General features: G+C 41.6%; 1 pseudogene; it reads right to left on the bottom strand.

The window, feature by feature from the left end:
* Nucleotides 1-1,892: 1,892 nt before the first annotated feature.
* On the bottom strand, nucleotides 1,893-9,887 carry LOC101877830 (elongation of very long chain fatty acids protein 4-like; annotated as a pseudogene).
* Between the last annotated feature and the right edge of the window lie 3,199 nt (nucleotides 9,888-13,086).

Genomic DNA, 13,086 nt, shown 5'->3' with positions numbered 1-13,086 from the left:
GTAAGCACAGATAATTTAGCCAGCTGCAGGAAAGCATGCTCTACCATGAAAATAGTGTCCAAATGTACTGATGGTTTAAGCAGGATAAGGCCATAAGTGCATCATTAAGTGGATAGGAGTAATGAAACAGCTTTACTTACACTAAGTCTCCTATGCTGGAGAGGCCTCTGGGGAAGACCTCATCAGGAATACACTATGTTAGATACACAGCAGTTTTTTTTTCCCCTGCCTCAACAAACAAAAGGAAGAATCGAAGACCCACCCAGAGGTTTTTATTCTCTAAAGCTCTAGCAAAAGGAGTATTCTCATATGCAAAAGTAGTACAGTTTATACAGTAGGTAGCGTGGAAAAATATTTGACAGGAAGAAAAACAGCTAGCACATAGATGTAAAGTAAAGCCTGCTATGCCTTTCATACTCACCAGTGAAAACCAGAAGAAAGATTACTCAAGTCAAAGGAATGAGATTTATGATGTATCATTGTGCTAATGTGAGGAAATCCTTTGTGTATGTGTGTGAAAGGGAGGAGGGCAAGGGATAGAAGAATATCGTTTTCTCTTATATATTTGCATGTAGTAGCTAAAGGGAAGGTTTGGCATGTGAACAGACACTGGTGATGAACAAGTTGCATTTATTTTTCATAGCCACTAAACTCCAGATTGGTGTAGAGCATATTTTTGTGTGTGTGTGTGTACATCTATTTGCTAGGTTCAGGCTACCATCTAATCCTCTGGACAGTCGAGACAAATTTGGCTTGACAATGGCAATGCACTATGTTACTAATTCTAATCCTCTCTTTCAAGAGCTTTGTGTTTCAACTGTGAAAAAATCACTCCTCCATAATACTTGTTCTAATCAATAAACCAGAATGCAATAAATAAATACTACTTTGCAGTTTAAAATCTGAATTTAGGGTTTTCAAAGCACTACCAGATCAAAACTTTAACAATATGTAAGTGTCTGCAGGTAAGTGCCAAATTTTAGGAGCAAAGGAGAAGCCAATAAGTGATGTGCTAAAGTCAAAGGAGCTAACACAGCTTTGCTCTAGCCAATGAATTGACTTTATACATTTTTTATTAATACTGTTACAATTAGGTAGTGGAGGTGGTTGCTTATGACAGTGTGAAACTTATCTTTGAGGGGAAAAGTATGAATAGAAAACTTCAATCTATTCTATTAAAAATATGGCATCATAAGGAACAATGCCAAGTAGTCTCAAATTGTACTGAAAGTTCTCTATTGTTATGAGATCAACCAAAAGCAAGTAACCATTCAGGAAATGGTACATGATGATTCTTAATGCATTAGTTTCTTTCACAGGATGAAAGTGCTAATAATGCCTTCTTTATCTTCAGAACAGTGAAATAACAGAGGCAGCTGTCCAGGCAGACAACATGATGTCCAATTTCCTTCATGCTTGTGCTAATATAAAGATAAACCATCAGGGACATATAGCTGTAGTTCACCCTGGTTCTGGCAAGAGCTTCCTTAACATGAAAGCTGGGATGCAGTGCACAGATGAGTGCATCCTGCAGTCTCTGTGAGTTCCTGGCTGCTACTGTGACCTGGACACTGCTTTCAAGGCTGGAGGAACCTGCCCCTGCCTGATTTGGAAAGGTAAGCTGAGATAGTCTTATGAATGTAAAGAAAGGCTGCTATGCTGATGACTGCTTGTCTTGGGTTTCTATCAGCTTAATTAAGCATGCCCCTAAACACCTTAATCCCTGAGTTTGTGTTATTAATTTTTTCTTCCTGAGATATTTGAAGATAACTGAGTCTGCACATGAGCCTCGCACACACTCTCCAAATACATTTTCTTCATGCAGTCATGTTTGAAGCAGCAGAAAATGTGCAAATTCATCAGACTGTGCTCACTCTCCTCTTCAATTTTCTTTAAGTTAACATCTCCTGCTTTGCCCTAAGGTAGGTTCAGTAGCAGAAGTACAGGAGGAAAGCAGTGAGGCTGAGAACGTAGAGACCACAGTGTTGAAGCCGTCGGGGGACAGGCATTCTGTGAAGAGGTTGTAGGAAGAATGAGCAGCAGTGGCTACAAACTGGGACTGGAAGAGGGTGAAAAAAGAAGCAGCCAGATTAGGGAGCCTACATGAGACATACCTCAACTGACCATTAGGGCCATTGTAAAGAGTATCACAACATACCAGTAGTGTCCTCAACCTTAGTATTACCTGTTTGCCTCTTCTGACATCCCTGAAATCTTGCCTTTCAAACCCAGCAGTGTTTTCCCAACATGAAAGCGTGCCACATGTCCACCAACCATTGAGGCTTACCCACTTCTGCAAGGAGCAGGTTTGGAATCTAGCCTCTTCTGCCTAGAAGGAGACCACTGCCATTGTACCACTTCTCTGCCATACGCCAGTATCTGAGGTCATGAAATATGGAAACTAGAGGTGGAAAACTCCTCTTCCCAAGAGATAAACAGACTATTATGTTCAGAACTATCTTGATTTGTGTTTTAGCTTACAGAGAGGAACTACAGATGCTACTTTTACTCATTTAAACATTAATCCTTTTTTTATATTTTACTAAGTTACCTGTCTTAATATTCTTAAGCAAGAAATTTTATGTACCAAAAGTATGTCACATAACAACTTATTTCTTGTGCTATGTTTTGCATTACAAATATATTTTAGTTTCATGAAATGCTTTCTTGTTCTGCTTTTGTCATTCAGGATATGTAAGAATTCTGGACCAGTCTTCAGTGCACACTATTTTGCATGTACCCTAGCTATATTTCCTTTTCTCTGGTTTGGAACATTGTTTTTATGTTCTGCCTTTGAAAAAACACAGGTGGTCAGGATCTGCCACCTCTTCAGAGATGAGGGAAAGAAAATCCAAAGGGATTCTCTACAGAAAGAGTAAAACCCACATATTTTTGTTTAACCCACCTCTGTTTGCCTGCAGTGAGACATACTCTTCCTTTTTGAAGAAACAGAAGGAAGGTTTTCCAATCTCCTGGCCTACCAAGAATCCAAAGTTTCCTCAAAATACCTCTCAAAAGCAAGCTGTGGTTTCAGGGGATCCAGAGGGGGAAAGGATGCCATATACAACAGAAAAGGGAGGAAACTAATTGCGAATTTTTCTCTCTCCTTCCCATTACAAAGGTGGGGGCTTATTATTTAATACAGTCACTGCAGGCCTTTTGCCAGTTTTCTGAGAACACCATTCAGAGCAGGTCACCCATCAGTTGACCTCTCATAATGGTACATGGGGACACATGAGGACATTTTCGTAGGCACCAGACAGAAAGACTTGAGTCAGTGAGGTGACAGAAATGGACAGCAGGGACCATCACACACAACATACAGACATGCAGAGGTTAACACAATTACTAATTACCAGCTGCATGATGCTTAGGTAATGCTTCTGTCATAGGTCATGGTTCATCTGTGGTCCCAGGCTGACCAGGATATAATAATCTGTAGATGTACAAATGAGTTTAGCATCCCAATAAAGAAGGTTGAGTAGTAAAGAAGTCAGGATGAACAAGACACATAAACCATTCAAGACTAAGCTATTCAAGACTAACTCTGTGATGAGCTCACAAACACTCTGACGATGCTTTCAAAATAGATCATACTACCCCTATGCCTAAACCTTCAATCCATACTCTACTTAGGAAGCATGTCATATTCTCCATTCTCCTTTCAGCATATATCCATCCCATGTCTAGTGTTCAGAGACAAGAGCTTGAAAGGCAGAGGAGACAATTCTTGATCTTCTGACCTAAGCATTACATACCATTCTGGTGTCAAGGCAATGCAGCCAAAATGGCTTCCCAAAAAAAAAGAGCACCAGAGCATCTAGCATCTTGTATAGGGCACACCTACAGTGGCTTAGTATTCAGATGCTTCTTTTTCAGTGGAGCAAAAAGGAGAAGCAGTCTGGATATGGACCAAAAAGTGAACAAGGACTAGGCTGAACACAGAAGAGGAAAAAAGAGAGCCAGAACCCAGGCTGCAGCACCAATCCCAGCTGAATGGAGAGCAATGAAGCACTGATTTGGGTGGAGTTATATACAAACCTTGTATAGGATGTTATTTTTTCTGTTTGGACACATTCAGTTGGCACATTCTTGTTTTGGATGAGGCAGTAGATATAGCAGTCTAAATAGCCCAAAGAGCTGAGCAGATGGTATCAATTGAAATGCACATTGTTTTCACACCTTTGGAATTAGGTGAGCTTTCTACCTGCCAGTCAGCCCATCTGCATCATATATTCTATCTCCACACAACAAGAAAAATTGAAATACAAGGTTTCTATGGAACCATACCTCGTCCTCCGGGCACATATTTGACCCCTGAGCACCAGTTGAACAGCATAGTGCCATGATGGTACACGTGCAGAAAAGTCGCCTGTTCTTGTTTCTTGCACAGGATAAAGAAAACCTGAAAGAAGACAGACAAAGGAAAATCTTGAGATGATGTGTTTAAAAAATAATAAACAATAAATGATAAAAAATAGATTATAATAAACTATAAAAATAGTTAATGGTGATTCTGAATCTCCCAACCCTATTTCCTCTGTTATTGATAAAAAACTACTGAAATTCCATATATGGGATAGATCTCACATTGTCTGGAATGGGGAGTAACTGAGACACAGAATTTCTTCCACAGAGCCCCGACTATTTTTGCCTTTGGATTCAGGTCTCAAGGTCCAAAGAGGACACATCTGAGCTCTGACTGAGCTTCTATACAATTTGCAGCTGCTTGGGTCTTGTCGTTTTCAGGACATAGGTTAGATATTTACTGGTACCAGACGATGATCTACAGAAAAGGTACTGTGCTGAATGCCCAAATACTTCCGGAATTTGTATTAGTAAAGAGAGTGGTTTTGGCAGATAAATACATGTTGGGTCATTGTATTTCAGTGTACACATGCACACACACATAACAAAAAAGTGAGTCTGCTTTTCAGGGACTCAGGACTGGCAAAAGCTGCTTTTGTTGCTGATGAAAACAAGGAGGATTGGTCAACTCACTGGCCTAGAAAGGCAACACAAGCTGACTCACTTTTCAGACAGTGCATCGTCAATTTATACCCCAAAGAGCAGTAGACTGAAATCTTATTCTAGGATACAGTTTACTCTTGCTGATCAAGTAGAGAGGTAGGATTCCTCTGCTAGTTCAGTCATTTAATGAGTTTGTTTATAATACAGAAGGCCTGAATACAAGCTATAAAATGGTACTATCTTCAGGTAAACTTTCAGTTTCACATGGGACACAAACCTTTAACCCACAACTTTGGCACAAAAAATACCAGCTCACATATTTGTACATTTGCAGTTTCTTTACTGTCCAACTAAACACTATTATTCAGCCAGACAGGCAATGGAATACCCTATCTGGCAGCCTTAATCAACTGGCAGCTAAGATTTGGGTGGGGAACCATCTGGCAATAGCCAAGATTAAAGCTTCTTCTGCAGCACCGTGATTAGGAGGGAATGCCCACCCACAGAAAGGGTGCTGGAGAGGGAATGGGTGCAGCTCCTGGGACAGAGACAGGCAAACTGGACAGCAAAGGTTATTTTCTTCTGGAAAACAGCATGATAACCAGCAGTGATGCTGGATTTGTGCAGGCCAAATGCTGTCAAAACTCAGCATGCTTGAAGCTGAGTCCTCTTTTTTAACAGTATTAGCCTTATTTCCACAAACAGGCAGAGCAGAACACATGAAAACAGCATTTACTGAAAAGCATCAACCAAATCAATACAGGATCAACCGAGGACATTAGCTTTTGGCACCTTGCCTCTTTCTGACAAGGAAGTGATTTATTTACAGCACCAATTCCGCTACGGAGCCGAGCCCTCCTTACCGTATCGAGCAGCATGATGACTTTGGAAAAGAACCACCAACACACTCTTGCCATCTTCTGGGCAACACAAGGAAACGCTGTTAGACCTCAAAGCAGAATCGCTGCCCAGTCTCACTACTTGAAATTGACAACTACGCACTATGTGAACGCTGCCCACTTGGGATCCACAGCAAAAGGGAATACCTAAGGGGCTCTTTTAGAGCTGTTGCTTTTTCTTTTTTTTTCCTTTTTTTGTTTTTTTTTTTTTTTTTCGTTGGTATGGAAGAAAGAAATGCACTTAGGGTTGCTTTGGCTCTTGGATGGTTGGTTCACTAAGGTGCTTGCCCTTTGAGAAGGTAAGAGTGAGCTGCTCAGAAACTGTTTCTAGCCTGTTGGCTAGTATCTGAAAAAAAATTAAAAGAAAACATTCATGCTTGCATCTGCTCAAAGCCTGGTTATATCTAGAAGCAAAACATAATAGCTCTGAATTCAAACAGCAAAAACTCATGCAACATTTTGGAAAGCTGAAGCTGGTGGGACCCACCCCCCTCTGTCATGGACAGATAAGGAATAGTCTTAGCCAAATCCCTCTGCTAAAAGAAATATTGAATATGATTTATGCCATGAAAAGTTGAGGGTATAAAAATCAGTTTTCATGCTGGTAGTGATCATCCAGAATCCTTACATAGTCAATGGACAGAGTTACATGTATTTCAAAGACAATTTGTGTTATACATACTGGACTTCAGATGGTAAGATCACCCTCAGCCCAGTGATCAAAGAGGGAATTTAGATGGCTATGTTGACCGAGATTATTAATTTATAGAGAACTAAAGCAAAGTGCAACTGTTAAAGCAATTTAGTGAAATAGATTTACAAGCAACAAACAGGACTAAAAGCCTCTTTAGGCATGCAAATTGCTGTTTATGAGCTGAACAATCTACACACCCGTGGGAGGAGCAGGGCCTGAAGCAAGCTTTGTATAGAACTGTACCCTCATTCTTAGTTCACTTCGGCTGTTATCCACTGGCTGGCACAGATAGCTGTAGTCATCCAAAACTGAAGTTACCAAAAGCTGAAACAAAAGGAAAGACAGATCCATTTTCTGTTAAACGCCATCTGTTCCAAGAAGACTTGCATATTAATGCTAAGGTTTCAATGCTAGGGTATCAATCTAGTACTCACTGACAGGAAACCTGTGTAATTTATAGAGCTGAGCAAATAGTAATGGTCTAAAACAAAGTACTTCACATCCTAGTTAGAATCTGAAAAAGAAAATTTGGTCTGGGCATTTTTGTAACTCTTTATGTAATGAGTGGGGTGCTCAAAAATGCTTCAGCAGGAACACTGAATGTGAGGCTCCAGAAACTCTATGAAAATACTCTGATTTCCTCTGCAAAAATCCCATACTGTTTTATTTTTGCTGGTTGCATTTCAATATTAATTGGAAAGCCAAAAACTGGCTCAAGCAACTAGTATAACTGAACAACCAAGGACAGACAAGAAATTTTCACGTGTCCTCAGACTGAGTAGCAGTTGCTAAAAAGAAATTTACAATTTGCTTTAACTAAATGTAACAATTGTGTTATAAACTAAAAGGGCAAATTTGTTAACATCATAATGTTTCTCAAACCTATTCGTCCATATTCCCCTGAAGAATTTCCAGTGGCCAACATAAGCTAGGGAAAGGCTTTTTCAATGAGAACAAGCAGAAAACAATGTCACCAATACCCTCAGCAGCAGGAAGCTGCAGTGTGCTTGGCACTCTTGGAGAGGAATTCATAAGTCTGGGAAAGCAGTTTTCATTCTCAGAGACAGGTCCATCACCAGCCAGACCCAATACGAAACAAGGAGGTTCCACTCCCTCCATATGCTCTGTGTCTCTTGGGGAGATCTGACTTTCAATACACTCATTCAGGAACCTTTCAGTGTTAATTTTATGAATGAGAGGATGACTGAGAAGTGGGGGGAAATGAGGTATGCCTTGGAAATAATGCTTTCAACAGAGCAATACTGTTTCTCTTGTGGCAAAACATAACACATGTCCAAGTTGGCTCTTACTTGTTTCATTAGTCCATCAGCATAGGTTGTTGAAATAGCTCTGGCTTTCAAATGCTTCCTTGATGCTTACCTAGGAGCCAGTCCTGTCTCCTGACCTCTTAAAACATGTAGCCTGATAATGTCATCATGGCTAGATTGTAGGCAATCAGCAGGCCTCACAGCTTCAGTGATTTCCGCTGATGCATGTAGAAGGGTCTCAGTGCCACAACAAAGAGGCAAAGGAAGTGTAACTGGAAGTAAAGAGTAGACCGGGGCCATGGGTCTGTTCTTGGATCTGAAAAGCAAAACACACAGCTAAAGCTGGCACAACTCACACTGTATGGCAGATATATTTAATGACTTTTCTTTATGCTCTCTGGCAAAAAGAAAACTCATTATCACATGCATCTGTACAAAGCAGTGCCACAGTCCTCTTAATACCCTGGAGTTCCATGTGCCAGACTCCACTTTTAGTGGAGGCTTTAGGCACATTTGAGTTGGGACTGTAGTATTAGAAGACTGCTCTGTTGAGCACCAGTCTTCTGCAGCACAGAAGAGAACAGACCTTTCCTGTCATGAGCTGGAGGATCACCACAGGATGCAAGACTGTCCCACACACAGGTGAAAGTAGTAGTTCAGGACACATGTATTGAACAAACCAAACTGTTCCTGGCTTTTCAGGAGTGCAACTCTTCACAGCTAAATAATAAAACTGTTTTAACCGCTGGTGCTATTTCCTTCCTGCCCCACAATGCCCAGGACTGTGCTTAGGAAACCCCACTTCACTCAAAAATGACAGAATGCATCTCACTGCTAAAATTGCTCTTCATTCCTGTATCAAAGGGAAGCTTAACAGATTACTTGCCATGCCACCTCTGCGTAATCCTGCCTTATCCCTGACCCAAAGAAATGCAGGACACATTAAATATTCCAAAGTGTCCCAGTTCCCATTCATGCTTTCTTCTCCCATTCCATTGTGGTCACTGCTCTGCTAAACTCTTTCAGCATCTCCGTTTGCTTCCTGACCTGCCAGTCCCAAGCCCCTGACCCCTCTCACTGTTGCAGCCCCAGCATCCTTGCAGAAGTCCTCTGTTGAATTTTAGTCCTTGGATCAGTGGTGGGTCCATGGGCATCAGGGTATTTTTTTGAGGTCCACATGACTGTTAATCCCCAACCCTTCTAAACCTCCCAGTTCTTTACTATTAGTGTTATGGTCTGTGTCAAGAGCTCTTTGATATTCCACTTATGGATCTAACAGGCAGTCAGAAGTCCCAAAACTCAATTTAGACTCATCTGAAATTCAAGTTCTGAAACATTTACAGTCTGAGTACTATACCCCATGTCTTGCTCCTGTCAAAGCCACCATGCAAGCTTGCCATTCTACCTTAATGCAATTTTATGTCTTTTTCTTATATCCAGGTATTCAACAGAGCCTTGTGGGACCAAAGTGGACCTGTAGAATCTCTAGCTATTTAAGACTTGAAGTCTCCTAACTGCAAAAATATCAAACTAAGGAGTAGTTCCTGTCAATATTTCATTTCATAATTGTTTTTACTGGCATCACAAGGAGTTTAAACCTCAGAATATTAACTCTTTGATCTACTAAGCTTTCCCATGACACGTGAATATGCCTCTTAAAAAGTTCAGTTTCTTTAATATTCCAGGCTTAATAGGCAATCCTGAGCACATACTGCTCATCCTGTCACGAGCCTGTTGTAGACTGAACAGAAAGCTGATAAGAGTTCCCAACTCTGGGCAGCGGAAATCCCCCATGCCTTCATTTCTTACAGCTGGAAGTGTCCCTACGAATTATTTCAAGACTTGAGGGCAATTTGTGATCATGGAGAAGGAGAAGTGAAAATCAGCCTAGTGAAAAAAATGAGGGCTCATATGAGGATCATGATCCTTATAGGTTTGTACTTCATGATCACGCCATTTATGCGGACATTCCTATTTAAGACAGCAACTCCACCTACCTCCACTTTCAAGGACCCAGTTGTAGAATTCCTGGGTTTTCTTCCAAGTTGAAGCCATCACAAATTCTGGAAAGAAATTAAATTAGCATTCCCCAGTAGAGGTTAACCCCACTTCTCCTGTCCTTGACTGAGCTTTGAATAAGGAGGCTCCTAAGTCAGTGGCTCAGGACTACAGGTAATGAAAATAGTTGGCTCTCTGTTGAAGCTAAAAAGTTGGGCCAGGATTAGTCATGTTTAAAAAAGGAGGGAAGAGACCCCTCCTGTAATGATTAGCTGTTTAACTGGTATTTCCAGATTTTGAGATTCTATTGAAGTTTCACCTCTAAAAATACTCAAGAGGTATATCAATCACGTGATATTTTTTGTAAAGCAGTGTAGGCACAACATTGATGCAAGGACACACACCAGGTGGCACAACTGCATCCTTCTGCAGGCGTTCGTGCGGATTCACAATGCTAGCAGGCAGTTTTGGATAAATTCAGGACTGCTGCTGCTCCAGAGATGTCAACTGAGTTGTGTTGTTTGTTTGGCTTTCTGAGGCCTGGTATATACATTAAGGTTGTTTTGCTTTATCTTGGATATACTCTATAATAGGGTATACTAAAGTAGAGCACTCATATAGAATATGATGCTTCTCCTCTTCTTTCCTTTAGCAGGAAGAACTTTTCAAGGGCATTTAGAGGTTTATCTAGAAAACACTTAACTGCAGTTACTTTCAAAAGCTTCTGTTATCTGCCCTAGTTCTCTCCATTAGCAAATACACAGGACCAGTTTCCTCCTAGTTTCATCTCCTCCTGGTGCTGAGAGAAGCACATTTTCCCCTTTGACTTCTCATAGACTGATGACTGCAAGGTACCTATGCCTCCTTTGGACCTGTTCCCTACTCTCCTGTGTCCAGTGAGTCCCTGCAGCACAGTAGCTTGTGCATTACACAGCAGGGAAAACTGTAGGCTAATATAACGCCTCTTATACTGGTACAAATGTGTTTTAAGAAGCTTTATGAATATAAACAGTTTCTTAACACCCAGTCGACATAGTTCTGCAAGAACTACAAATGCATAGAGCATGCCTGGCATTGTTTACCAGCTGTACTTTTGACTTTGCACATCTGGATAAAACCTATTAGCAAAGGTTTTTTTTGTATCTCAGTTGTATACAGATTTATTCTGGTGGAACATAACAAGCATCAAAAGTCGCTATACCTACACCTCCCTGTCTGCAGACCACACAGACCAACATGCAACTGCACACACAGCATTGTGTCAGTGACAGAAGCATACTTGCACAAACTTCTCTCCTGCAGTCAGTCATTGCAGTCAAACCCCTTTTTGGTGTGTTTCTCTGACACTTACCCTGAGACCCTCAGCACAAGCACATTTCATACGAATCCTCACACAGACACACACCCTTGTAATCCGGGCAGGATCTGCCAGCAGGGGGATTAATCAGTGATTATCAACTGGCTCAGAGTCAGTCCAGCAGGGATTTTATATAGTTACATGCCCTCAAACACCCATAAGCATTCCAGCTCACTCCACTCCACTTCCTTTGCTTTCCCCAAACTGTATTGAACAGGAAAACCCAAGAAGCAGGAACAGACTCACCCCAGGAGAGCCCAGATTTGTGCATCCCTTCCTTCAGGGGTGTCCTCAGCAGGCAGCCGCTGCTCCTCTTGCTCTGGGTGCATGTGGCAGCAAAACAAGAAGCTGCAAGACTGTGTGCCAGTAAGCAGATACTGTGCTCAGCTTTCTTCTTTTCAAGTGAGGCGAGTACCTCATGTGCTGGGTCTCACACAGATGTGGTGGATCTTTGCACCTCTTAAGCACAATTCAGAATCTCCCAGTGGTACCCACCAGAAAACCACCAGGCACCACGGTGTTATCTCATAATTTTGCCAGAACAGAGGTTACATCACATACTTTTCCCCCTCCCTCTCTTGACTCCCCACATGATGTATCCGATATGAGGACTGGAAAGAGGAGGAAAATGAATGTCAAAAAGGACTGGGATTCCACAGGAGTGAACCACTGACCTTTACTGTCATGCTTGGGAGCCTGGCCAAGTGGGAACCAGGACAGCATTTCTTCTGCAGGTTTCTTCAGGACATGTCGTGACAGCTTTTCAAACAGTAAAAGATGAGGAATCATGCCTGGACAAGACCCTGGAAAGTAGTCTGTTTGGAGCACTCCTTCAGCACATCACAAGGGGCTGTCAACGAGCCTTTTATGTGCCCAAAATGCATCCAAACCGCAAAATGAGGGAACAGAGAATGGTGGGAATACCAACCCACTCACTCACTGACAGAAGACAGAGCAAACTTAGCCAGAGTCAGCCTTCATATCAAGCCTCTATTCCTAGGGAAGCTGCATTTACCTTTTTTTAAGGTATACGAAAGAAGTTTGAGGAGTTTGTTAGTGATGTGAGTTTTCCCCCCTCTGTTTATTCCTGGCAACTGTAGCAAGGAAAGACATAGAGAACCTTAGTCAGCAGTGGCTCAAGTCAGTAACTAAAGTGCATGTGATTCCATCCCATGAGGAGGTACTTGTGCAGAGCCAGCACCCTGGCCCCATCCCACCAAGAAGCAACAGAAACCCAAGTGATGGAGTTCTGCTTGGTCACTTGAGGTGTACCTGCATCTGGGTATAGATATGCTCTCTTATTTTCCCAGTGGTCACAGCTTATTAGCAGAACTCTGAAAAAAAGAGGGTAGTGTCATACCTTGTACCGCTGTGTTGTGTCTGTCACCAGATACATCACAAGCACTTCTGAAGGGCAAAACACCAAAGATTAGCTTTTGAAAGCAGGACAATTAGACATACCATATGGTGGTAATTTTTCATTGGAACACATCACTTGTTGATGCTGCTGGACAACTACTGTGTTTCCATGACTTGTGGAAGCTATAAAAGAAATTAAACAGATACTTTTGGAAAAGGTGATTTGGGCGAGGGTTTTGCATGTGGTCATGGGGTGAGAAAGGCAACCCAGTTTTGTAGAAGGTTTGACTGACCTTCGGTATCCTATTAGTTGTGTTTTTTTGATCCAGGTTGTTGTTGATTTAGGGTCAAGGAGACAATGACAGTGAACTTTACATACCATTTTTTTACTTCCTATAAAGTCCCTTTCTCAAAGTTTTTAATTACTCATTAACCAACAGGTTTCATCTCGAAAGTTTGGGTGCTCAAGTCCTTGAAAATATTTGGTGATTTATCCGTGCGAATCAGTGGAGGTGATGTATCAGACCAGCCTTTTCTATC

The sequence above is a fragment of the Melopsittacus undulatus genome, chromosome 5 (genome assembly GCF_012275295.1).
Source record: "Melopsittacus undulatus isolate bMelUnd1 chromosome 5, bMelUnd1.mat.Z, whole genome shotgun sequence".
NCBI lineage: Eukaryota > Metazoa > Chordata > Aves > Psittaciformes > Psittaculidae > Melopsittacus > Melopsittacus undulatus.
Note: the sequence above shows the minus strand (reverse complement) of the source record. Positions and strands in the feature narration are given on the sequence as shown.